This window comes from Gopherus evgoodei, chromosome 13 (assembly GCF_007399415.2).
Source record: "Gopherus evgoodei ecotype Sinaloan lineage chromosome 13, rGopEvg1_v1.p, whole genome shotgun sequence".
NCBI lineage: Eukaryota > Metazoa > Chordata > Testudines > Testudinidae > Gopherus > Gopherus evgoodei.
The window spans coordinates 11067226-11094800 of NC_044334.1; the positions used below are offsets into that span (position 1 = coordinate 11067226).

General features: G+C 45.4%; 1 protein-coding gene across 1 annotated transcript in view; it reads right to left on the minus strand.

The window, feature by feature from the left end:
- The window catches only part of TMEM132D (transmembrane protein 132D), a 424540-nt gene that overhangs the window by 12748 nt on the left and 384217 nt on the right, over positions 1–27575 (minus strand). The gene's annotated exons all lie outside the window — the stretch shown is intronic.

A 27575-nucleotide genomic window follows, 5' to 3' on the forward strand; every position in this document is an offset into this window, starting at 1 on the left:
AGGAGACATATTTCCCTGATCAATTCAGAAATGATGTCCTGGAGTCGTGATGGTGGTTGCTGTATTGCAGGAAGTAGCATTAAAATATTCCCTCTGAATCAGTACTGGACTAACACTAACACATGGCATTAGGGTTGCTGTGCCTCTGGGGCTGCCACTTTTCAGAGAAGACACAAAGCTGAGATCCTCACCACGTTTGTGAGAGCACTCTGTGCATTTCTGCGAAGTGGTGTGGACAGCTTCTGGACATTCTATACTTCCTCTGTGGCTTCCCTCCTCCTGTCCTGGACCTCTTCTCTCTATCTCTGCTACTTCTTAAACACCCTCAGCTCCTCTGATCCCATCACCCTTCCTTCTTCTTGCACCGCATTTCTCCCTTCTTCTATTGCTTCCCAGCCTTCCGTAGTTTGGATGAACTTTGGGCTCTGTTCACATGATGCTAACCTACCGTTGTTTGCCCTAGTATCCTGCATCATGCAGAATCCAAGTGACTTGTAGGTTATTCTAGAATAGTCCAGCCCTGCTATCTTTGACTTCAGTGGGAGTTTTCCATGAGTAAGGACTACAGGACCTAGTCCCTAATGAAGGATAGTAGAGAAAAGGAGCTGGACACTCACAATCCAAACAAACCCAACCTGCTGGGGATGGTGGAGCTGTCATTATAATAATGCTATGTTTGGGGGCCTTGAAACATTTTTTTTTTCAGTTTTATAAGGGATACGAATACATTTTCAGGACAGTACCATAGAATAAAACAAGCATATGCAAAGCAAACAGAAAATGGTATTTTGTTGTTCAACAGAGACAGAGGGAGTTTTTTAATCCATCCATATCTGGAGGTATGTATTCATCGTGTCAATACGGCTCCATTTATCAATGTGAGCTCTTAAATCTCTCTTGATATAAAAAGCACTCAAATCGGATTGAAAAAAGTTTTACTGAAACAAGTCCAGACAGGTTTATTATAATTTACGGCACGGGAGGTTCCTTGAAAGACTATACATGCTGAAGATTATTTGATATTAGCATTTCCCCTCAACCTCTCCCTAATAAAGAGCACTTGATTTTTGCATTTTAAGAAGCTGAATAAAATAGTGCCTTTGTTAATGTACAGCATCAAAGGTAAGAGGATGTGTGTGTGTGTGTTGTATGATAAAAGTTATTAGTTTCATCAAGAGATGAGGGAGAACCAGACTGAATTCTGAACCACTTTTGAATTCTGGCAGTTCAAATGAAATGGAACTCCTGTCTAAACCACCCCGGTCTTGTAAACCCAAACCCAAAGCCCAATGTCTTCATCCCTGACACTTGAGGCAAAGACAGAATTGGGCAATGACTCTCCCATCAACTTCTGTTCCCTCCTTCCCACCAGTACAGTCAGCTCAGTAACAGACTGGATCCTCTATTTGTATCATTTCTTCCTCTGGAGGAAGAAAGTGTCTGCTCAACCATCTTCAGAAGATGCCTTTACTTCTTCAAACATGACCCAGAATTCCTTGGCTGCAGCGGTGTGCCGAAAGAGGTGTGGTAGGTGATAGTACAAAGGATTCTGGGACGCCAAGGCCTTGCTGCAGCCAACAGCAGAAACAGAAACCTCCTGTCCCTTGGGGGATGAACCAGATAGGTAGAAACTCTAACTGGAGAACAAGAGTGTGGGACTGGCCAGCTGATCAGTGTCCGAGGCAGTCATTGTGCTCTTGCAAAAATAATATCCTAGGCAACCATCTACTTAGCTTATCTCTTAGGCTGCCCCTGGTTTGCCATATGGATTGATATTGAAAGGTTCTATGTTAGCGGAACTAGGATCTACCAAGAAAGAGACGGTCATGTGTGTCTACAGCTGACCTCTGCAGAAGACACATCATCCATCCAAAAGCTCAGGGTGGGAGCATAACCCAAGCCTACCTCAATACTGTGAGTCTGACAAGGGTCGGACACAATGTCCTTTCCAAGCCATTTCTGACAATACTTTAGTCATAATAACCTGTAGCCCTGGCTATCAATACTGCTGAGAGTTACTAAATCTCACTCAAGCGCTTTGGCAGCTATTGCAGGACTCTAGGTGAACCGACAAGACCTGTTCATTACAGCTAGTTAAAATATATGAGTAAATGTACATGTCAAATAATTTATTAACTACCGCTTTACAGTGCTGATGATCTGAAGGAATGATCTATTAAAACCCTGAACTCTTTTCACAATCCATTACCAGCCAGACCTTCTTTTCCATTATGTGGATATATTTAATATTTCTGACTCCTGAATGCATAATCTTGCACTTATCTGAATTTAATGCCGTTTTCTACTTTTCTGTTTAAATGCTGAGTGAATGTAAATGTTATTTAAATATCACCAGCTTTTGTGGCACAATTTACATCCTTGGCATTTTGTTTTTCCATACAAAGGGCTTAATAGCAAAACCATTTCCACATGGATGGATTCTTGTGTGTGGAGGGTAGATTCCATCCCCAGTGCACTGGAAGACAGCAGTCCTTCCACATGGATCTGAACCAGGGGCACAGTGCCGCCCTACAGGTATTGTGCTCACATGAATTGCACCATTCTTCCCACCTGTATTCTCCAATGTCCTGTCTGCCAGACAGGAGGGCACAGGACCCTCAGGCAGCGACTGGTACTCCTGCTTCATCTCTCACCTCACGTTACCCTGGATCTGCAGGAGAGGATCTTCCATTCCCTGCTAGCACTGCGCATTCCTCCAAATCCTTCTGGTGTGTTTTCAGTGATGCTCTGGCACTGAAAATCTCTGGTGTGCTAATGAGTTTCAGCTGCTACTTGCAATTTTCCTTGGGATGCCCCCGAGGAGAAAAATTAGACAAAGCCTCAAAGCTCTTGTTTACCCTTGAGTCATTGCAAATCAAAGTTCAAGCCCAGGTGGCTCTGAGGAAAATAATCAGCTGGGGAGCTGAACGCCTCACATGCTTAGCTTGCCTCTGCACACTGGAGGCCAGATACCGACTGCAATGAATGGCCTGTAAATGGGGATTTTTCTTTCTCAAACTTGAGGCCAGTGTATTAGCTTACAACTCCAGTGCCTCACTTACAAGTAGCTATACTAAGCAATTACGCAGCCTTAACTAATTAACTCCATGGCTTGGGGAGGCAATTAATCAAGTATCTTCATTTCCCAGAGGGGGAAGCTGAGGCAGAGAGGCTAAGCGTCTCCCAAAGTCATAGAGCTGGGACTACACCCCCAAGTGGCTCCTGGGTATAAGTAACTTCTGACACTGATCTGAGTGTGAGAGCTGGGCTGAGGTTCTGTGCTGGACTTCTAGGGGCTGCACCTTAGAACTTGCAGCCCAGAGAACCTAAGTTACAGCAGCCTCCCTGAGTTGTCCTGTGTGTGGCAGCACTGCCCAGAATCTCGGCCGCCTCAGCATGCCTCTCCCACTCCTAGCCCCAGCCCTAGCCCTAGCCCTAGCCCTGTCCCTGCCATGCCCCAGCACAGAGGAGCTTGAGGAGGTCCCTGGGAGCAGCCCACACCAGAGGAATCCTCCCCAGTGGAGATATAAGGCTTTGAGGGCATCTTTATGCCACTCTGGCCCTTTTATACGGCATAAAGGAATCAGAGTGGGGGGAGAAGCTCTCCCTGATTCTCCTCTCACCTCTTACACAGGGTGAGAGGAGAATCAGGCTATCAGATTTTAAATTCCTTAATGGCTGTGCAATGGAGAGAGAAAATAAAGCTGGCAGGAAAACAGACTTCAGTTCTGGCTTCCCCAGGGTTCTCATAAACAGAGAGTAAACTAAACCCCAGTACTACTGCAAGAGTGATTAAAGAAATACCTTGATCTTGTGCTGTTAAGATTATAATGTATAAAAACAAACAGATGCAGGCGGGCAGGGAGAGATTGAGCAGTTCGGTTACCCAATCTCTCCCGTTTACTGCTCTGTAAATGAAGAGAGCAGTAATTATTTGATCATTCAATTCCCAGCCAGTCTTTTGGATGAATAAACACAATGGCTCAGTTGCAGTTTGTTCACAATGCCCACAGAGCAGGACCAAGACATGGTGTAATATATACTTCATTTTCATAAATCAGGCCAGGGCATTCAGAAACAGGTCATCATTACAAAAAGCAGATTATCTTTGCCTTTTTTTACTTCAGATGTGTCCAAACCATTCATCTTAAAGCAGAAAGAGAACATTCAGCAGAAGAGGGAAAAAGGATAGAGGTTTTCCAAAAACCAGGCAGTTTCTCTGTCAGTCTGTTTCCTTCTTGCAAATAGCTGTTTTGGTGGCCTATGTGAAATGAGTTTGATGGGTCTCAGTTGAGCACCCTCTGGTAGGGTGACCAGATAGCAAGTGTAAAAAATCGGGACGGGGTGTTCTTCACCCTTCACCATCTGAGACAGAAATAGGGAAGCTCCAAGTTTATTAAGCTCATGAGTGGATTGAATGAGGGTGTGTGTGTGTGTGTGGGTGTGTGTGTGTGTGTAAGCAAACTTCTTCCTGTAGGAGTGTTATGGGGGATCAGCTCAGAATAAGTTTATTTACCTCAGACAATTTCCAGAGAACTAGTATGCACATTTTAAAAGGTAGATGCCTCATAAATATCTCTACATTAAATAAGAATCTGTCTATGACGTGTGAAATAGGAAAGCCCCTTTTCAGCAATCAAGACGGGTAAGACTGGAACCTTGTACATGTAGGTGTCCACAAATTCACCCTGAAATCAATCTCACAATTTCCACACAGACCTGATGATTTATTTCCCTTCAGTCTAGCTTCTGATGTTTGATCTCTCGGGGCTGGCAGTGCTCTGTCCCCCCAGAAATGAAACAAGCCGGGAGGGGACAGTGGAGGTGGATTCCCTTTTCTTTTGCTGCTAATGTGCTGCTGTCATTGCCCTCCCTGGGCTCTGGCCACTGCTAACACCAGGACACAATAAGGCCATTAAATTATTACTGTGCCGCTCTCTTGCTAGAGCTTTATGGACCATCGTATCACAATAGGTTTCCACACAAATGTGCTGAGCTGTCCTCCATTTAATTTACAGAGGATACAGTTAGCTCCCACAAGACCCTACAGATAATCTCTCAACCTGGGAAAGCTTTTATCTCCCGAGGGGACGGTCTCTTAAATAGCATTTGTAACAGTGAACTTGGAAGTACAGAGAAGTGCCTGGGGTTTGGTTTGGCTCCTGCAACTCCCCTCTTTCTCACTGTGAACAGCTAGAAAGCTTTAGCAACCTTCCCTTGCGCCATATACATCTAATCTCAGTGAACCAGGGCAGCAGTGGTTAGAGGCTGCTTGTCACCAGCACAATATAGAGTGATACAGTGGAATCATGAAGTAGGTATGTGGCTGTGTCATGAATGCACTAAACAAAAGACTTAAGGCAAATTGGGTGTGGTGCGGGGATCAACCATCCTACAAAATTTGTAGGGTGAGATTTTCAGATTGGCCTAACTCTAAACTCTGACGTTAATGGCAGAACTTACATCAACCTCAGTGGGAATAGAAGCACTGAGTGCTTTCAAAAATCCCACCAATTAACTACTCATTCTTCTTAAGACAAATGCCAGTCTCCCAGACAGAGTTGTGCATAATGTAGCCCAAGACTATGCACCCAACCCACTTGGTGTCATTGCAAACTTGAAAGTGTTGCTGCTCTAGCAAACTGAGGAGCTTTTCCCTGGAAAGCAAATATGGACTTGAAAGTGTGGATTCTTTGCTGTGCCGAGACACCTTACTTTTCACTGTTAAAGTGTCTGATTGTGTTGTTTAAAAAGAAACCAACTTGCCACTCCAAAGTAGCACATGGACATTCCAAGCTCTTCAGTTTTGATTGCAAGTGAAATAGTTACAAAGCTTCCTTATTATTTTTTTTCATACGATAGAACACAGAAATGGGAATTTATTTCTTCCTTTTGTGGATGGTACTGGATTTTGGAGAGTACACTCTCTTATCTGAGCAAGCAAACACAAAGCCTTTGGCATCCCTGTTCAGCAAAAGTCATCAACAGAAGCCAGACACTCCTGCAACGAGGCAGATTCCCCACACACTTTTCACTCTAACTTCTTATATCTGATTCTGTGCTGATTTGCACCTGTGTCATCGTGTATCGCCGTGCAAAGGGCCCATGAAGGAGGTGTAAAATGCTACCACTATTGCAAGGAAGAAATTCTGACTTGGTAGCATTCTACACCCACTATCCATAGGTATAAAGGCCTCTGCGAAGTTCTGGGCAGTGAAGAATCATGATAGTTGGCCTCACTGCCTGTCCTAAAACACACCTCTGCTTTTCTCATACTTATTAGAAACTGTCTGGGGTAAATGTTACCTTGGATGGCTAATTCACCAGCTAGTCAGACCCGCCTTTGCTAGTTTACTGGGCTGAGCTGCTTCCTCAGGTCTGGAAAGAAGGCAGGAAGAATAGTGCATTTTGTATTTTACAGTGGAAGGGCACCACATTTCTTTTAGTCCACAGCAACACCAGAGACTGAAGCATTTCCCCACCTCGTTAGCATCATTTAGCCCACATGTGATACTGATTACAAATCCTTACAGGAAACCGTTTTTTTCCCCTCCTGTGGTAATTCTGTTGGCTCTTTTACAAAGAGGCACCTAATAAGTCTACGAAAGTGAGAAGCACATAGGTCAGTTATGAAGACTCTGGATTAGGGCATCTTGAGGGATAGATGATTAGGAAAGCTAGTCTCCACTGTTCCCAATTGACAGCCTATATTTCAGGAATGCACTATGTGCTGGGCTTCTAATCTTAATGCATGGCAATGTAGGACAGTAATCCTTCCCCAGTGCAAGCACTGCTCTCCTTATACTCTACATTTCAAATACATAACTGCTACCTTGGCAGGCTTACCAGACATTTGCTGATTTAGGACGGCACATATTGCTTAGCCCACAAGCACAAGCAGTAGTAGTTAGCAAGATAAATTATATTAATGAGTCCTGCCTGAATCAGTGCTGTCGCTTAGAAGAACAGGAGAGTTTTCTGGCCTTTCTATAACGAGGAAAAAGTGATTGGCCAGGAAATAACAAATAGAACTCATTTGAGCTTTGAAAGACTCCAGGAGGCACCTAAGCTTTGTATCAAGGTGTAAAAGGAGGAAACCATTAACATTCCTATTCTGTAAGATACTGGCAAGTGCCGCGGGGAATGTGGCGTCACCTTTAGCCATGGATACTTAGCAGACAGCGGAAGAATGAGATACACGATTGGGAACTGACCCCAGCCTGAAACTACGCAAGACAGGGACAAGTGATTGACAGTAGCAGGATGGCAAGACAGGAGGTAAAGTGGACCCAAGACCACTGTGTAGCTAGAAAATACACTCTTCCTGGTTTTGAATCCAACCAGAACCAAAACCATAGGAGATCAGAATCTAATAGAAAAAATCTATTGGTGGTAGCACATTGCCTGACCACACCAAAGGATGCTGGAATCGGGAATAATTACCGAACATCTGCTCCCTGAGCTACAGCATTTCCCTGTGTAGTAGAGAAGATAACTTTTTTATTTTAGATCGGAAAGAGAAATTGCATCAATTTTAGCCCAGATTCTATTACCCTCACTCACCCTTGAGTAGAGCTTTCTCCCATAAGTAGACCCATTGACTCCCATACTATTTGCAGAGGGAGGTGCTACTCAACATACAGTGTCTCCTCAACTGTCGATGGCACTAACATCCTAAGTTATGCTGCTCTACAGCTGGAGCAAAAAATACACAGCCTGGCTTGAAGCACAGCTACTTAACTCTAGCCAAATCCTAAATCTGATGTTGCCTTGAGGTCTGTCAACATTTATTTAATCTAGAGGGGGGAAAAAATGTGAACGTCTACACTTTGTCCAGGCTGTTTTGCCTCATCCCAAGCAATTGATCACGTCATACGTGTCAGCAAAAAATGCAAGAGCCTTTCTGTGTTTTCTTTCCGTGAAGTAGTGCTCTAAAATAAGAAGGAAACAAAATGGGCTCATGTCAGATTGGCATTTCTGACCTAGTCAACCTTTGCTACCATGTGGCAGTCAATCAAGGGAAACCAGTTTCCATTCCAGGGGGATCTGCTGCTCAGCATGAAAGCTGATATTGAAACGAAAAGAACAGGCTCCTTCTGGTTACATCGAAAGCAGAGGAGACAGCAAATATGTGTAAATTATGAGGACCGTTAGATTATAGGCTAATGATTTCCAATCGCTGGTAGGTGCACCAGAACTGAGTAAGAAATACATACATTCATTGATAATTGTACTCTGTGTTTTTGTATCACCTTCCAGGAAAATGTTTGATTATTTTTTTTGTCGAAAAGAATGAACGTCTCACACTGAAAATATTTAGACTTGGAAATGCAGATCCAGTACCACATGGGTGTTGTAGTTCAGTTGTCTCACGTTCCTGTTCTCTTTTATGAATGGGACTCCCCCACATGAACTATTTCTCCCATGTTGCACCACACTCAAGGACTCTTATGATGCATGCACCTGTCCATTAAGGGAGACTGAGGTCCATTAGAGGACATGGAGGCCAGAGATTCTGGCCTATATAGGAGGATGGAAGCTGGAGGCACCTCAACTACAACTCCCATGAGGCACTGCAGCAGCATTTCCAAATGTCAATATTTTGGTTTTCAAATTTCAAAACTTTTTTGGTCCGGTTCTACCCACAATGCTTTGCAAGCATTCCTTGTGACTCCATCCCATGTAGGAGGGCATGATCATTATTCCTCTTTTACAAGTGGGAATCTGGGGAAAGGTGAAGTGAAACAACTTGCGCAAGGTCATGTGAATCATCTGTGACAGAACAAAACCAAAAGGTGCTCAACACCTTGCAGGAGAGTTTCTGCATCCTACAGAATGATGATGTGACATGAGATCTGTCAGGCAAGGATCCACTGGTGATGGTGCATATCAATACTAACGACACTGTGCTGTGGGATATCGCACAGATTATAGATGACTTCAGAGAACTCAGAACATGTGATGTCCCACGTCTTGAATCCAGGCCTGGGAGTGCCCATCCATCTGCTGCATAGTGACTTATACCTAGTGTTTGTTGAAACCCACTGGACCGAGAAGCTAGCAGGACTATAGCCATAGCCAAGGCACCATTCATGGGAGCCTTGACTGAAGGACGGCCCAGGTTTCACTGATTGGTCCAACTACGGTAGGTAAGCCAGAGGGAGGCACAGGAAGTTGTCTGAGCAACAAGATGATTTTCTGTTGTGGCTTCATTGGACCCTGCCTGCGCCTGCTTCTTGCACCCAACCCTGTTCCTGATTTCTGCTCTGCTCCTGGCTCCTACCTCACCCCTGCCTTCACTCCTGTTCCCACTGTGCTCTTGCTCCATGCTTGATCCTTGCCTGTCCTCCTGTTCCTGCCCTTATCCCGCTTCCACCATCAGTTATCAGTCCTGCCTCTGACTCTGGCTTGCTCCTTGTCTTTGGCATTTGGTATCTGCCCTCGGCTTTGATTCCTGAATCTGACTCTGGCTTGACTCCTGGCTCTGGTAAATTGGCAGTTGACTCTGGTGCTGACTCTTGGCTTTGTTCCCTAACCTGGATGCCTGCTCTCCCACTAGACCTGACTCTTGCTCTGCCTACATCCTGGTCCACAATAGAATGGTATTGAAGGAGAAGAATGCTTAAATGATCTTCTTGGAGTTCCTTCCTGTCCCACAAGCAAAGGAAGACAGAAGGCAAAAGATCCTGGAAGTGAACCACTGGATAGGTAAGGGGTGTAAAGCAAAAAGCTTTGATTTTGTGGAACACTGATCTACCTTCTGTTGGGAGAGGGGGGCTATAAAATTTGGATGGCCTCCATCTCAGTAGATGGGGAGCCAATCTTCTCAAGTACTGGCTGGCTAGAGCAGGTGTGTTTCTAATGGGGTCCTGCAGGAATTGGTTCTTGGCCCTATGCTCTTTAAGATTTTTGTCAATGATTTGGAGGAAAAGATAAAATCATCACTGAAAAAGTTTGCAGATGGCACAAAGATTGGGCGATTGGTAAATAATGAAGAGGACAGATCACTAATGCAGAGTGATCTGGATTGCTTGGTAAGCTGGGCACAAGTAGACAATATTGTTGTAATATGGCCAAATGTAAAGTGATGCATCTAGGAACAAAGAACGTAGGCCATACGTAAAGAACGTGGAACTCTATCCTGTGAAGCAGTGACTCTGAAAAGAACTTCGGGGTCATGGTGGATAATCAGCTGATCATGAGCTCCCATTGCCACACTGTGGCCAAAAAGGCTAATGTGATCTTTGGATGTATAAACATGGGAATCTTGAGTAGCAATTGAGAGGTTATATTACCTCTGTATTTTACACTGGTGTGACTGCTAGTGGAATACCGTGTCCAGTTCTGGTCTCAACAATTCAAAAAGGATGTTGACAGAAGGTTCAGAGAAGAGCCGTGAGAATGATTAAAGAATTGGACAACATGCCTTATACTGGCAGACTCAAGAAGCTCAGTCTATTTAGCCTAACAAAGAGAAGGGATAACTTGATCACTTTTATAAGTACCTACGTGGGGAACAAAAACTTGATAATGCAGAGCTTTGGAAATGTGCTCCAGCTCCGCTCTAGCTCCAGGCAAAAACCTGCAGCTCCACTGCTCCAGAGCTGCTCTGCACTCCAGCTCCGGGCTCCGCTCCAGAGCCCTGTGATAATGGACTCTTCAGTCTAACAGACAAGGGTATAATAAGATCCAGTAGCTAAAAGCTGATGCATGAAAAATTCAGACTGGAAATAAGGTGCTAATTTTTAGCAGTGAGTATAATTAATCATTGGAACAACTTACTCAGATTTGTGGTAGATTCTTCGTTACTGGCAATTTTTAAATCAACGATGGATGTTTTTCTAAAAGATATGCTCTAATTCAAAGAAGAATCCTTCCAGGGAAGTTCTATAGCCTGTGTTGTACAGGAGGTGAGACTAGATGATCACAGGGATACCTTCTAGCCCACTCTATGTATCCATTAAATTTTTCTCCAATTTGAAATGGTTCTGCATAGTAGCTCCCTATTATGAGACCCCATCATATCGTGCAGCAGTGCAAGCAGTAGGGGGTAAGTCTCCCCAGGCAGGGTTATCTGCCGTGGCGGGAGAGAGGGAGAAGGGAGAAGTCTCCTCAGGCAGGGTTAGCTGCTGTGGCGGGGAGGGGAGGGGGGAAGTCTCCCAAGGCAGGGTTAGCTGCCGTGACGGGGAGTCTCCCTGGACGGGGATAGTTGCCGTGAGGGGACGGGGGGGGAGAGGGGTTAGCTGTCACGGTGGGGGGGTAGCTGTTGAGAGGGGGCTCCCCGGGTCAGATGCTGAGTTAGCTGCCGTGGGGGGGGGGGGCGAGGTTAGCTGGGTGGGGGGTGCAAGGTGGAAGTTTTGCCTAGGGCATGAAACTTCCTTGCACTGGCCTTGGGCGGCTGTTCCACGCCCACCCAGCCTCGCCCCCCAAACCCTGTCCTCCAGCAGGGCTGCTGCTATAGTACACAGAGGGAGGATGGAGACGCAGAGAAGTGGAAGGGTGGGGGCGGGGCTAGGGAGTCTGCTCCTTTCCCCACTGTGGTTCTCGGGAGTGCCCTGCCCCAAAGTCTCCAGCACAGCAGCAGGAGGACAGAGCCGCCCCCCAGGTAACATGGGATGGATGTGGGGAGGGGACGGGCAGAGCATGGGGGCCCGGGCAGGCGGCAGGCTGGTGAGGAGTCACATGGAGAGTCATATGGGGAGGTCACGGGCCCCCTCCCCTTAGTTGGTTCTCCTCACTCCCTCGCACTCCCTCCGTATCGGTAAGAAATGGATTTTACTTGCACCACTGATACGATGTTCCAATCCCAGCTAACAGCACCACTGCTTTAGAAAAAGTTCAGCAACCCTATGGATTTGAGCTGAGACCCATGTAGATAAAAGATGGCTCTCTGGTAGCTTTCCTAATGTGCTAATGCAGCTTGAGCACATTTTAGGGAATATTGATTAGGAAAACACTGCTTCCAATTAATTCCTAAGGAAATCTTATTTTGCTCTGCAGCTTTGTGGCAAACATTAATACATTATCCCCAGCAAAATATACCTGAGTGAAATATGCAGTAGCACATATTAAAAGGACTTACAGTTCTGGGCAAACATCCAATTCTAGCTGCATGCTGCCTCCCCTGTGAATGTTATGGATCAGCCACAATATATGAAGTCTATAGGTGTAACTAACTGAAAGCCCCCTGGTTAAAAATCTCTCCTGGGGAATCACCTCCTTATTTTTAACCTAGATCAAGAATATTTCATTTCTGCAGATTTTTTCCCTTCAATTTTATTTTTTGCATGTATCTTTACTACTGACATGACCCAAAATTCATCCCTATGTAGAGGGTTAGCAAAGGCTTATGCATCTTCAGGGACTTAAGTTATGCATAATGTGTGTACTGGCCTAGTGCACACAAGTGAATTTTGCCAAAGGGGATGATCCTTAGTTACACAGGATGGGACATATGGGCACGCAGGAATGCACGCTCCTGTCATGGATAGTTTAGTAGTTGTTTATGAGCTCCTGCAGCCTCTAAGAAGAGCTTCCTTCACTTTGCCTGAAGCTAAACAATTGTCTCTCACAATAGACAGTAACCAGCTTGTGGTACAGTTCTGATGTTCAGCGGTCCCCGGCTCTCAGTACTGCAGCTATACCTTTGTGGAGGAAGTTCTAATCTGTGAAGGATTTTGAAACTTGGCTTCATTCCAAACCAAAGTGAAAATGAAAAAATTCAAAAATTTGCCTAACAGAGAATTTTGAAAGAAAAAATTGCTTTAAGTCAATCAAAATGCTCTCTTTTGACAAAGTCATCTTGTTTCAATTTTGTCTTTTTTTTAACAAATTCTGTGTTATTCAAATATATAATACCACCCAGAATAAAACATTGAAATGAAGCATTGTTTAAAAACGAAAAATCAAAATGTTCTGTTCCAAAAATGTAGGAACCAGATGTTCTGACATTTTCAGAACAAAATGTTCAACACTGTTGTTACTCTCCTCCCCAGCCCCTTACCCCGGTTTTCTTCTGAAACAAAACTGCAGTGAAATCAACCTGATTTTGTGAAGCTATTTGATTTGGGACAGAACTGCGTATTCTGATATAATATGGTTCTACTGAAGTTTCTCTGACCAATTCCAGCTTGAACTGAAGTAACAAATCACAACAATCCACCACAGTGAAACTCTAACTACAGTTCAGCAATACATATCACTGTAGGTCAGATTCTAAACTCGGTTACATTTATGAAAATCTGGGGTATTGCCACTGAAGGCCATAAAGCTGCTCTCACTTGCAGGGAAGGAGCATGAGCCTGAACCCGTGGCTAAGGCACTAAACTATTATGCAGCAAACCTAGGTTCAAATTCCAGCTCTGCCTCAGACTTCCTAGATGACCTGGGGCAACTCACCTAATCTTAGGGTGACCAGATGTCCTGTTTTTAAAGGGACAGTCCCATTTTTGGGGACTTTTTCTTTTATGGACGCCTATTACCTCCCACTCTCTGTCCCATATTTTCACAGTTGCTATCTGGTCACATGCCTAATCTCTCTGTATTGTGTTTGTCAAATAATATTCCCTTCATCCACATGGAATGCTGTGATGATTGTTTTATAAATAATGAGGAGGTGATAGGGACTTGATAGATCAATTACCTCAGATTTAATTGTTAACAGAATACAATTCTACATCTTTTCAGTCTGCAGCAGGGAACAGGAGACACAACCAGACTGAAGGCCTGACATGGTCCTGTCTGAAGACGAATAGGATGAAACTCTATTCCTGACATTCAGGAAACAGCACAGAGAAATCAAATGGCTTCATTTATTCTGACTGCTGTCCACCCTATCCACAAGCACCACTCCTGAGTTGCTGCTGGCTACCTTGCTGTTCCTGCATTCCAGCTGGAAAGGAAAGGGTGCAACTTCCTATGCGCCCGAGGCTCCTGTTATGAAATGTGCCAGATGATATGGGTTTGTACCAGCACAACATGGCCAAAACAATGAGCTCATTTCAAAGTCCACTTCTCTGAACCAGCAAGCCACTGAAACGTAGGTGCTATCACATAGAAGTGCCAAGAAAAGTCAACCACAGTCTTACGCATAATCAGAGCTGCCATCTTGACCCTGTCCCCTAGTATTTAAGACTGCAGAAGCCACAATCATTTGTAATGTGCAAATCCTATATGTTTTTATGATAATTATGTTCCGTACCCTTTTCAGATTCCGCTTTGAAAACCACAAGCACTCCCTGGGCTATGATTTGGTAATCTGGGGTTGGCGTAGGGGGAACAACATCATTTCCTTCAATACCGATAGTTTTTAATCCTGAAATGAGTGATATTTTCCCCCCATGTGAAGATTAAGAGGAGGAATAATGTACAGTGAGAAGAAGTGCTTTTGATTTTTGGATCTTGAAAAGAGGGAAACAGAGACGGCCTCTTTGTCTCCCGATAATAAATGCTTTAGCTTCCAAGTGAAATAGAACTGATGAAGAATGCAATGGCTTAGACTGACTAAACACAGACAGGGAAAACTGTGGCCAGACATACAGACTAACCCCTGCTGTAATGGAGAGATTCAATCCTTCTTAGTTTCCTAATACAGGTTCCATTGTCTAACAAAAGTTGTGTTGAGGAGTGGAAGGGAATAAGGACTCACCCTGCCTTGAGTAGCCTGTGTTAAGGCTGACCATATTGCATATGAAACTTGGGAGTAGGCAGGGGTTGCTCACCACTGGGAGCAACTGGATGGAGTCTGGCTGGTCACATACGGAAGAGGGGACATGCACCCACAAAGGGGTGTTGCAAATTACTTCTACATCATCCCAGTGTATCTGGAGAGTCCCAGGAGGCATTATAACTTTCCGAAGCATTACGCTACTAAGCACATCAATGTTCTTCCCCTTACTATGGGCCATGTGCTAAAATCGCTGCCTAGCTCAGAAGCAATAACTGGCTTCAGGTCTTGCCCGGAATCATACATGTGGACCACACTGAGCCAAAGTATTTGAAGACTAGTAACATGACTGCAGTTACAATAGTTTTATGTATAATCGTAATAAAACAGGTGCCACACGCAGGATATTTCATGCTGACCCATCCTATTCCATGAGCACTCCATTAGGTGATTTGGTGGATGTCCATGATAACATTTTTGCTCTATTCACGTAATTCACAAATGATATAAAAAAGATTCTTACCATAATATTTGCTCGTTTTACCGTACTTTGCACTGCACTGCCACACTTTTTGGGGGGTCATAGTGATCGTACATTGCATGTAAGCCAACAATGTGGTGCAGTTTAAAAAAAGACTAATATGATTCTGGGGTATATTAACAGGACTGTTGTATGTAAGACATGGGAGGGGACTGTCCCACTCTCCTCTACACTGGTGAGGCCTCAGCTGGAGTATAGTGTCCACCTCTGGGCACCACACTTCAAGAAAGATGTGGACTAACTGGAAAGAATCCAGCAACAAAAATGATGAAAAGTTTAGAAAACCTGACCTGTGGGGAAAGGTTTAAAAAAAACCCTGAGCATGTTCAGACTGGGAAAGCAGACTGAGAAGGGGACCTGATAGCCTTTAGATATGTTAAGGGCTGTTGTAAAGACGAATTGATTAATTGTTCTCCATGGCTACTGAAGATAGGATAAGAATAATTGGCTTGGCTTTCAGCAAGGAAGATTTAGATTAGATATTAGGAAGAAGTTTCTAACTACAACGATAGTTAAGCACAGGATTAGGCTTCCAAGGTTGTGGAATCCCCATTATTGGAGGTTTTTGAGAATTGGGTGGACAAACACCTGTTAGGGATGGTCTAGGTATACTTAGTTCCTGCCTTAGCACAGGGGGCTGGACTAGATGACCTCTCAAGGCCCCTATATTTCTATTATTCTCTATAAGATAGCGAATCTGTATTAGGCTGGATTTACTGGGTATGATTTATGCCCTACCAGAGTTACTTTCCCATAGCTGCACAGAGTACAGTGTGTGTTATTCTCACTTGCCTGTAGAACAATAAAAACAAAGCTAGAAGATCAATACCAAAAGAAATCATATGCTCACTGAGGTTTGCTCATCCCGTAAAAAGCAAAAATCTCTTTGTAAGGAAAAATTCCCTTTTGATGTTCATGAAATTTTTCATCTGTAGCTCCAAGAGGGAGAGTTTTGCTCAGGCAATATCCCATGCTTACTAACACCCTACAGCAGGCCTTGCTGGGCTTAGGGGGGACGTGGCTGGGAGTGGTCTGGAAAAGACCAACCTGTTTGTCCCAGTGGAGTGTCTGAAGGAAATGATTCAGTGACATGGCTGTCCGTCAACACTCAGAGACCAGTATTCACAAAGAGCCAACTCTTGCCCTTCCTCAGCAGCTGGGGAAACTCCTCTGATTGCACAGCTGGTGCAGTTCCACTGTGGAAGGCTGGTGGTGGCAGGGTGTGCAAGGGGTTACGCATGGGGGTGCTTTTTCACCCTGTGTGGTACCAGGCTACTGGTGGCTGGAAGTAGGTCTGGAGGTGACTCCATGGGTGCTCTGGGGCTGGAGCACCCGCAGGAAAAAAATGGTGGGTGCTGAGCACCCACCAGCAACCCCCTTACCAGAACCTCCCCTTCCCACCAGCACCTCCTGCCTGCCTGTGGGCCCCACAGTTCAGCGCCTCCCCCACAGCTGTTTTGTGGTGTCAAGAGGTGCTGGGGGGGAGGGGGAGGAGCGAGGGTGCAGCATGCTCAGGGGAGGGGGTGGAACTGGGTGGGGAAGGGGCAGGGTGGGGGCAGGAAGAGGTGGACAGAGGGGGGTGGGAAGAAGCAGAGCAGGGCTGGCACCTTGGGGGAAGGGGTGGAGTGTGGGTGGGGCTTGGACAGAGCCGAGGGGAAGCACCCCCCAGGAGATTAGAAACTCGGCGCCTATGTGAGGGTGAGACCTCAGGATCTTCTGCCCCTGGAAAAGGAAGGAAGCCATAAGGGCACTCAAGCCATTGCATTACAACAGGCTCTGGGTAGCAACTTAGCAGCTGCTTCTGTGGCCTTTGGGGAAAATTCCTCTTCCCCTGAACTGTTGTATTAATTTCAATGGAATAAATGGGCCCAAAGAGTCTTAAACGTGAACATGACCCTGGAACTGTCCACCTTTAAACAGTTTTAAACGAAGTTTGGGGTACACAGAGACCTCAGCCTGCTTAGTACCATAGCAAACACCATGACAAGCCCTGTGGCACCTTTACTTAAAGATACAGAAAAAGAAGGAAAAATGGCCAAGCCTTTGAAATGCAAAGTGTTAAGTAAGGCTTTCATTTTAACAACATCCTTTGTTCCCCATTCCTTTTAGCTGTAGAATGTCTTCAGAAAGACCCTCCCACGGCACCCCCCCTTGTCTAATAGTCTCTTAGATGGTAACATAACTGCCCTTTGGGGTAAAAGAGAAGAAGTGAGCTGAGATGAGCTGGAGCTGCTGCTGTTGCTAAATTCTGGTCCCTTTTCCTAGAAGACAAACCAAACCAAACACACACCAGAGGAGAGAGAAAAAAACAGCAAAGATAGAAAAAGCAGCTTCTGTCTCTGGTGCTGACTTTCCCTTGCAGTCTCACTGCTGGTGAAACATACATTCTTATTAGTCGCAAACTGGCAAACTTGGACCAACACCGGGTTGTTTCGAGCATTGTTTTTGCTTGCCTTTCTGATCACAGGCTTACAGTAGTATTGCAAAATATACAGTCTTCGCTAGCTAAGCCAGACTTGGATTAGACAGGAGGAAAAGGGAGAGGGATAGGAAAAAGGTGAAATAAGGTGGGGGAGAAAAAGGACACATCGACGCGGGGGAACAAAGTTTAATATCCCAGGTGGTATTTGGGATTCAGTCAGAGCTAGTGGAGTTGGTGATGTCATCTGGGTCCCTGTCTTCGTTCCAGTCTGGTCAGCATATCTCTCAGGACTAGGACAACAAAGACCCAGCAGTGTTATGGTAGGTCCCGGGGTCCTAGGAGATGGTGGGAGTAGCAGCTTGTGAAGCTTGCTCTTTTCCCTTCTTTTAATCAGCACTTGTTCTTGAGCTTTCTTTTCCCCCCATTCTGCCCCCCAAATCTTTTCTTTTAAGCACCAGAAAAGGGAGCAATGGGTGACCGGTTAGACCTAATTTCCACAGCAGTATTAGTCCATCAATTTTCAGGCCTAGCATCTCTTGTTTACCAGACATGATCTTAACACAGTCCTTGAGTTATATCAACGGGCCTTTTTCTTTGGACTAGTTCAGTCTTTCCACTTCCCTTTTGCACTTTTTCCCATCAACATTTGTTGTTACTGGTTATTGTGACATTTTGTGAACCTTCATCCACTCTTTTTACAGTTAAACTCTTAATTAGGGTATATGTGTGGGCCCATATATTGCTACAGCCCTGACATGCATCGCTCCAGTGCCGAGGCTGACCCTTGAGCTAGGCTCAGGATTGGCCCCAAGTGAACAAATCTACGGATTTCACCTCCTTGCTCGTGCTAAGGGTCACAAGGATTCATGGCCTCAATGTGTTCATCTTCTCTGCCTTTGTGGGATCCCACCTCTCATGCTTCTATGTGGGCCAGCAAATGGCTGTTCCCTGTCTATGTTGGCTTGTACACTGTGCAGGCCACTCTCCCTTGCCATCTGCATCAGTCCATCTCAGATGAGAACTTTTCTTCCTGACGGTGTTTCATTATTATTTTACAGTCACACTGAAAGGCCCCAGTAGCGATTGGGACCCCACTGTGCCAGATGCTATACAAACACTTAGGAGATACAACCCCTGCCCTGATAAGTTTACAATATACACTGCTACCTCGATATAACGCCACCCAATATAACACGAATTTGGACATAACGCAGTAAAGCAGTGCTATAGGGGGCGGGGTTGCGCAATCTGGCGGATCAAAGCAAGTTCAATATAACATGGTTTCACCTATAACGCGGTAAGATTTTTTGGCTCCCAAGGACAGCGTTATATCAAGGTAGAGGTGTATAAACGTGAGAGACAAAGGGAAACTGAGTCAGTGAGCGATTAAGGGACTTGCGTAAGGCTCTGCAGGGTAGTTGTGATAGATATAAACACAGACCTCCTGAGTCCTAGTCTCGCGCTTTGGTCACAAGACCATCCTTCCTCTTGTTACAGCTTGCCTATCTCTGATTAGACAGACATGCTGAACCTCTGGTAACTACTCTATTACTACGTCCCAGAATTTGTTACCCTCTTGGCACTCCCAGAGCAAGTACCACAGTTTGGCATTTGGCAGGCTTAGCATTGCTGCTTTTATTTACTTCTGAGGTTCTGAGCTTTAACCCTCACAGTAACTTAATTTGTTGGGTGATATTTACAGTGAATCCTGCCCCTGTTAACCACAGCAGTAATGGTTCACACTGTCTGGTTCCTGACGGTCTCTGTGTAGTACAGTATTTCCAATAGATTTCCCATGCAGGCACTGAGGTCACGTATATTACAATTATGGTAACAAGCCTGTCTTTCTAAAGAACAGACTATTTTTCTTCTCATTTCCCTGAGACACGTTTCCCCATCTAGTCTAAGCAGGCTATGTTGATGGATTGTACCAACCACAAACAATAACTCGGCTCCCTGAGCAAATTCAAATCAGCATTGTAATAGTTGTGGATAGCTCAGAATAACGCATAATGTTTAGAAACATTGTTTAGGGATATGCTGAAGACACCTGACCATATATATGCTCATTATACTAAGCTTTGTCCTTGGGAGAAGAGCTGGAGGAGCTCCATTCTCTAAACAATTTCAACACTGTATTCATTTGACTGAGGAACAAAGCAAGGGCCCCACCAGACCTGAGCAATGGGTCATCTAGTGCCGTATTCCAGTTCTGACACTTGGTGGTGTTAGATGCTTCTGAAGAAGGCCCAGAAGTGAACTCTCCTTGACATGAAGCCAACACACTACTTGGGCCATATTCTGAGGGCTTACATGGGACATAACTGGGTGCATGTGTAATTCACCAGTGTGTATTACAGGTCCTCCTGGGTGCCTGATCCACAGAGAACAGGAGTCTTTTGCTGCCACAGGTAGGGAGTCTTTGCTCAAACTGTAGCAGCTTATGCTCCTAGTTCAGGAAGTCCATGGGTCACTCCCCAGTCTGTCACCTATGATGACAGCTATCACAGACCTTGTGCAAGCCCTTTAAACAAACCCACAGAGGAAAGTTTCTTCCTGACTCCCTTGCTGGCCAGTTTATGCCCTGAAGCATGAGCGCCAATAACGTTTCTACCTGTTATCTGTCTAGAATAACAGGAAATGCTATTTTAAGGCTTATTTGTTTCCCTTACTGCTAAAGATCAACCTTTGAATTGTGATTCACGTCTGTCTGAAACTAATTTCATTATTACCATGTTAAAAGACAACCCCAGTAAAATCCTCTTTTAAAAAGGCCTTCAGCGCTGAATGCAATCAAACGCAAAACTTAATTAAAAATCTCAAACAATCAAATGAGACGAAAGAAGACATGCCCATTATTGCTGCATTAAGCAGGGCTGCTGTGACACTAGCTGTTGATGCAGTCCAGCAAAAAGTAGAGGAAAAACAGTCAGGCTAACATAAAAATCAATTTCCCGTTACAGCTTGAAAGGAAAGAGAAATGTAAATCCTCACTGATGGTTCTGGATTTCCAAACTGTTAGAAAAAGACACCCAGCTGATGCATCACACAGCTCCTGGAAATCATTCATCTCTCATCTCAGTCACTGCATCGTGCACTGGAAGCACTGCCTTTTTTTTTTTTTTTTTTGACAAGATGCTCATTTTCCCAGCTTCCAAGAAATCTCTAGACAGGGAGTGTCAGCTCTAATTATCCCCTCGGTGCTACAGTGACAGGGAGTTGCTGAGGAGTCAGCAGTGACACTTCTGCATCTGGAGAGGGAATATGAAGCTCTGCCAATGGACTTATTGAAAGCAGTGTGACAGAGAGGATTGTGCAGTGGTTAGGGCATTAGCCTGGGCCTGGGGAGGATCCTCTGGAAACTTCCTGTGTCACTTGGGCAAGTGTCTTAAGTTTCTCTATTGTGCAATGGGGATCAGAGCACCGCCCTCAAAGGGGTGTTGTCAGGCCAAATCCCTTAAAGATGGTGAGGTGCTCAGATTCTATGGAAATGGAGGCCAGACAAATGCCAGCTTGCTCACCACACACATACACCAGAGAAACCAGTCTGAGCAAGTGCTGATGTTGTGAGCAGAGAAGATGCAACACTTCTGTCCAAGGATCTGATCTGAAGTCCAGTCCTTTCATTAATGGCGGTCGGCTTTGAACAGGCCCTAAAGTCCCAACACAGCAGCACTCCTGCTGTCTACCCAGAAGTCTCCTGCTCTTTTAACTTGCTTTCCAAGGATCTACACAAGTTTTAACCATGGACACCACTGGAAAACTATCTGACCTAAGCCAAGTATAAAGCCAGACCTTCAAGGAATAAATGGTACTTACAGAAGGAGAGGGACGGAGGAGAGGTGGGCAAAAAAGAAGCTGCAGGGAGATGAGAAGGACAAGATGAAAGGACAGGAGAGAGTCTGAACTCCTCTGTGCTCTCAGACTCCACTATCCCATGAGCTGAGACCAACAGTCTACTCGTGAACTTAGGTCATCCTCCACCTGGTGCTTACTAGAAGAGTGGCCAAATATTGCTGAAATAACCTGTGTAACCTAGCCATTCTTCTGAGCCACTGTGTGGTCCAAAAGACAAGTGGGGCACTGACTATGTGATGAAAAGATTATTCAAGTCTCCAGCATGCATACCATCTAGCCAGTCCTGCTACCTCAGCCTTTTAGGAAGTCACAGCAACAAGGACAGGATGATTTCTGGCTGGGTAATAAATGTTTTTAAAGGTAATCTTCTAGATTAATTCCATTCCCTGGGACGGTGTTGGCACAGGGGAAAAGGAGTTCTGCTGTGTCTGCCGGAAGCATGGATTCAATTATATCATTTAGAGGGTAGAAAAAGGAGACAATCTGTTGGGAAAATATATAATAAGGGACTCAGGCATCCCAGTGTAGGGATGATGGGCTAACATCTTCCAGAGACTGGACACTGAGAGAGAAATTCACAAAGAAGTTCTCAAAGAGACCCAGGAGTAAGATAAAAAATCACCTCACAGAGAAGTGCGTAACCTAGTGTGTAAACACAGTCGCTAGCACACAAACTACCCAGGAAAGCTCAGAATCAGCAGATCTGGACAGGCTAAGGGGCTAGCCAGCACGTTTTCCAACTCACAGTCGTCGTTAAAGTAACTCCGAGACTTGCAAGGGGCTTACCAGCAAGGTGTTAAAAACAAAACCTTGGGAGTTCAACCCTATGAGACAGCTGCAGTGGTCAGAGTTGTGAGCTACTTTCCAGGAGTACATTATCCAAAGCAATAACACTTCACAGTGGTAGCAATTGAATGGAAATCTAACCGATGACCCTGATTCTCTGCACTTAGCCAGCGCAGGAATGGTAGGCTGCACTCTTAATTAGAGGCAGCAATGGGGCTGTTTGGGGACAATTGTATGTAACTGTATTACCTTCCTTCAGAAGAAAAAAAACAGGGCCTGAATGCGACTCCTTCCTTCCCTGTGAGGAAGGGGTTCACCATCTGGCCCACAGACACCAATCTGGCTATTTTCGGTGAACCCACCAAAAGTCCTGCCTGCTCCTTGCTGCACACAGATGTGCTTCTGACAATTGCCAGAAGGGGGTGACCATCCTCACTCTTGTCCGTGTTCTATGCACCCTGTCCACGGCCCCTTAAGAAAGGCAGTGAGTAGGATGCTGACCTCTTGGCCCCTGGGGATAATTTTTTTTTTTAATCAAGAGGGAGAAAAACTGCACAAAACTCAGCAGTGAGACCGCATACACGTGCTGCATGTTCTTGTGGGGGACGGGTGGGGCTGTAGAAAGGGAGTAACCCCTGGCATTCCCAGGCACCCTACTCGGACAAATAGAAGTGCTGCCTCTGCCAGGCAGAAGTGAAAACATCTATAAAGCTCTGACATGCCTCCTGCCATCAGCACATGCTGCTGCTGCTGCTGCTAGTTCTCAAGCCTCATTATACACTGCAAAACAAGCACCTTGTTGTAGCGCCGAGATCCATCCTCTCTCTGCAGAGAGTGAGGTTCCAAAGCCAGGATGTCCTAATTCATGACCAAGGGTCATTATTTTGACAAATTAGTTAGATCTCACTCATTGCACAGGGATGACTGAATTAATCAGCCTGCATCTGTCTCTCCCTCACCCCTCATAAAAGGCCTGTAAAATGATCAGCATATTTCATTGAATCACCTTTTAAAAATCGATGATAGTTTGAGCTCAGTCACTTTTAGGCATCAGATTCAGATACCTGACGCCTGACCTACACTTTTTTCTGGTACCAGCCAAGGTACGGTACCCCAAAGAAGTTTCATAGTTCCATTGGGTAACAAGGGAACCGAATACCTCATCATCTTTGCATTACAAATGTAATAATTATCAGCTGAGTAAATGGGTCTCCTGGTGAAGAAGAAAATATATTTTGGAGACTGACTGTAAAACCCCCCCCCCCCACTCTTCCATATTCATAACAATGCCAAGTCTCTATTGCTCTATTGGTCTTCTAGAAAGGAACTTAACAGGCACTCTGAAACTTACAACGCTCACCTCCCCTCATGATGCCCTGCAATGAACCTGAGTCTTTGGAACATCATTATGTATGCTGTTAGAGTGCAATTAAATATGCAGTTAGCAAACATGGCAAATGCTATTTCCTACTTATTCCTACTCACTTCTTTCCCTTGCAGATGTGACAAACTGCTAAATATATTACATTCACCTACATTAATAGGAATGGTGCTGATAACTCAAGTAGCTTCTACGAACTATTCAGACGTGTCAGACAAGTGTGTGCCTGCAAACTGATTATGTTTCACTAAATCATGAAAATACAATATTAGAACATCCTTTAAAAAATGGGTTTAAACGTATCCTACCTTTTTTGCACAGACAACTAAGGGTCTGATCCAGTGCCCATTAAAATCAATGGAAGGACTCCCATCAGCTTAGATTGGGCTCTAAATCATTGTACTGCTTCACTAGTTGATCAATAGTTCAGCTTAGTCTGATAATAATAATGATGATGATACTAAATATTTTCCACTAAGTAGTTCCTCTCATCTGATGATGTCAAAGTACTTTGCAAATAAAGAAATCATATAACAAAACTAGTCACTTATACTGTGACCCTCACTATGATATTTCAGTGCCTATGAACTATGCCCATCCTTGTCATATTTCGGTTCTTATGAATTGAATCTTGCACCACCCTTTATAATACAGGCATTTGCGCCTTCATTTTACAGATGAAGTAATGGAGGAACAGAGAATTGAAGGACTTTATCCAAAATCATGGAGTGAGTCAGTGCCAGAGTTGGGAATATAATCCTGTTCTCGTTACGCCAAGACCTGTGCCCAATCCGCTGGACCATGAAGAGATGGAGTTTTGATCTCTCTTTTTTAAGAACAGGCAAACAGAGGCAGAGCTAAGATCACAGCCAGACCAGAACCCAGGACCTGCTACTTAATCCCTTGCTCTAACGGCAAGACAAGATTGTTTTTCACAGTCCAGGGACGAAGGAACATTTAAACCATATTGTCTAGTGCATAGTGTACTGGACTGGGATTCAGAAGATCTACCTTCTAGTCCCTGCTCAGCCACTGCCCAGCTGTGTGGCCTTCGGCAAATCACTTCCTTGCTTTATGCCTCTCTACCGCCCCCCCCCCCCCATCCATTGTCTCTTTAGAGTGTGAGAAGGCAGAGGATTGTCTCCTATTATGTGTTTGTACAGCACCTGGAACACTGTAATGCAGATACCACCAATAAAAGGTGCTGGCAACAAAGAATAATGGAATCATCAAGTGCCCACACTTGTTATAGCACAGAAAGAAATCACAGCACTGACTTTGGTATTGCGTCTCTGGTAGCCCTGAGGGGCGGGGATGGGGAGGTGGCATTAGCAAAGCAGAAACAACTCTTCGAACATATTCAGGGTTAGTTTATGGTTAGAAAAATACATTAGCTTTTCGTTACCATAAACCTGGGACACTACAGGCTAAACAGTGCTCTTGCTTTACAACCTGTCATCCCCGCTGCAGCTAATGGGGTTATGTGGAGTCAGTCATGGCACCATTTGGCCTTGAAGTTAAAAGCATTTGGTTTTGCGGCTAATCTGAGTCTACAGTTCCTCTGCGCTTTCTTTTCACTGTATGGAAATGACACAGGGAACACACTTGAATGGGGAAGCTTCATGCCTAGGCTCCAGTAGGAGCCGGAGTACGGTGGAGGATAATTTCAAAGTGTTCTGTCAGATTTTAGCTGTGGATTGTCCAGTGACTCTAATGGGAGTCATGCAGCTCAGATCTGCCAAATGTTTTCACAGTGTTCCCATCGTTACAGATGCTAAACACATTGATTGATTGATTGATTGATTGATTGCTAAGCAAGAGATAGATCCTGCACATAATTGCATGAAAATCCTGAAGCATCAACATGGCTGGAAATGCTAGAGCAGGGGCAGGCAAATTTTTTGGCCTGAGGGCCGCACTGGGTTTCGGAAATTGTATGGAGGGCCAGTTAGTGGACGCTGTATCTCCCCAAACAGCCAGGCGTGGCCCGGCCCCTGCCCTCTATCCCCCACTCTGCTTCTTGCCCCCTGATGGTCCCCCTGGGACTCCTGCTCTATCCAACCCCCCCGTTCCCTGACGGGTCCCTGGGATCCCTGCCCCATCCACTCCCCTGCTCCCTGATAGCTCCTGGAACCCCCACCCCTGACTGCCCCCCGTTGCCCCATCCAACTCCCCCTCCTTCCTGACTGCCCCCCAGGACTCCTGCACCCATTCATCTTCCCGTTCCCCGCTCTCTGACCGCCCTGACCCCTATCCATCCCCTCTGACGACCTCCCCAAACTTCCCTGCCCTCTGTTTAACCTCCCCTGCTCCCTGACCGCGCTGCCTGGAGCACCAGTGGCTGGCGGCGCTACAGCCACACCACCCAACTGGAGCCAGCCATGCCACCATGCAGCACAGAGCACCGGGTCAGGCCCGGCAGCTGCCTGGCCATCCAGAGAATTGCTCCAGTGGTGGGGTGCAGCGCAGTGCACTGAGGCTGCAGAGGAGGAGGAACAGCGGAGGAGGGGCCGGGGGAGAGCCTCCCAGGCCAGGAGCTCAAGGGCTGGACAGGAGGGTCCTGTAGGCCAGATGTGGCCTGCGGGCCATAGTTTGCCCACCGCTGTGCTAGAGGGAACTGGGGGGAAAGGGCTTTATTCTGCAGTTCATTAGCCAGTCAGACTGTTGTTTCACAGAATTTGAGTGTAGGGGAGTCCTGGCTACATTCACAGAATCAAATTCCTGAGTACACATGCTCACGCAGGAGCAAACAATGACTGTACACAGCCAGCAGCCTATAACAGGATGGCAAGCCCGTCAAACTACATTTCACGCTCTTGCCACCTTTAAGCAATGATCTTTGCTCAGCTGTTGACCAATCATAGCCTTGAAAATCCCCTCAGTACCTACAAAAGCAAAGGGAAGGAGTGTTGTTCACTGGGTAGACCACGGTAGGGTGAGCCAGGATTTCTGTGCACTCATCGAGTCTACTCTCTGCAAGGCACCAATTAATTCTTCCCATGCTGCATTTTACCCATGATTTCATAATGCTACTGCTATGGAGATATGTTGTGAGGCTTAAGTAATATTTGTAAAGCTCTTTGAGATCCCTGCATGACAAAAGCAATATAAGTGCACAGTAGCATTGCTCCTGAAACATTGTTGGAGGTTTTCAGCTGAATCTGGGCTGCTCAGTTGACTAATGTGCTAATTAGCCAACATACTCCCCTAATTTTGCATATCACATCTGGGATTTCCAAAGCCGCCAATGGCACTCAGATGCCCATTTCCAAAATAACGGGGATTCGGCCTGTGAATTGCCTAGACAACTTTGAGAATCCCATCTTATAAATCCAGATTTCATCCCAGTTGAACGATGGGGAACTCTGATTCACTTATTGTGCTGGTGTAAATCAGGAGCCAAATGGCATAAAAGTCTGAGAGGGGAGAGGTCCTTTAGCCCACCCTGGTTTATATGACACTCCAAGACAGCATGGAAAGAAGAGCTTCTCTCTTCAAAGAAGCAGATGTACCCGGTCAGGGCACAATCCGCACACATCACTGGGTGGTGGGAATCGGTGGAATTTTACAGGCTTTATTATTGTTGATTTGTATTGCAATAGTGCCTCGGAGCGCAGACATAGATTCTAAGTCTGGAAAGGACCACCAAGATCATCTAGTTTGAGTTGCTTAGCACAGGCCACGGCACTTCCATGAAATAATTCATGGACCAGGAGCCTATTGTGCCAGACTCTGGCCAAACCAAAAGCCTAAATCCAGGCCATTTTTATACGAAACATGTTGAATATACTGATTGATACAGAATCATTCTGAAGTATGCTTCTCTAACTCAGCCTTCGCCAGAAAGGAGAGCTCACACTGAAAAACATGAATATGGGTAGCCTTCCAGTATCCTGCTACCAGGTGACACACTGAACCCTGG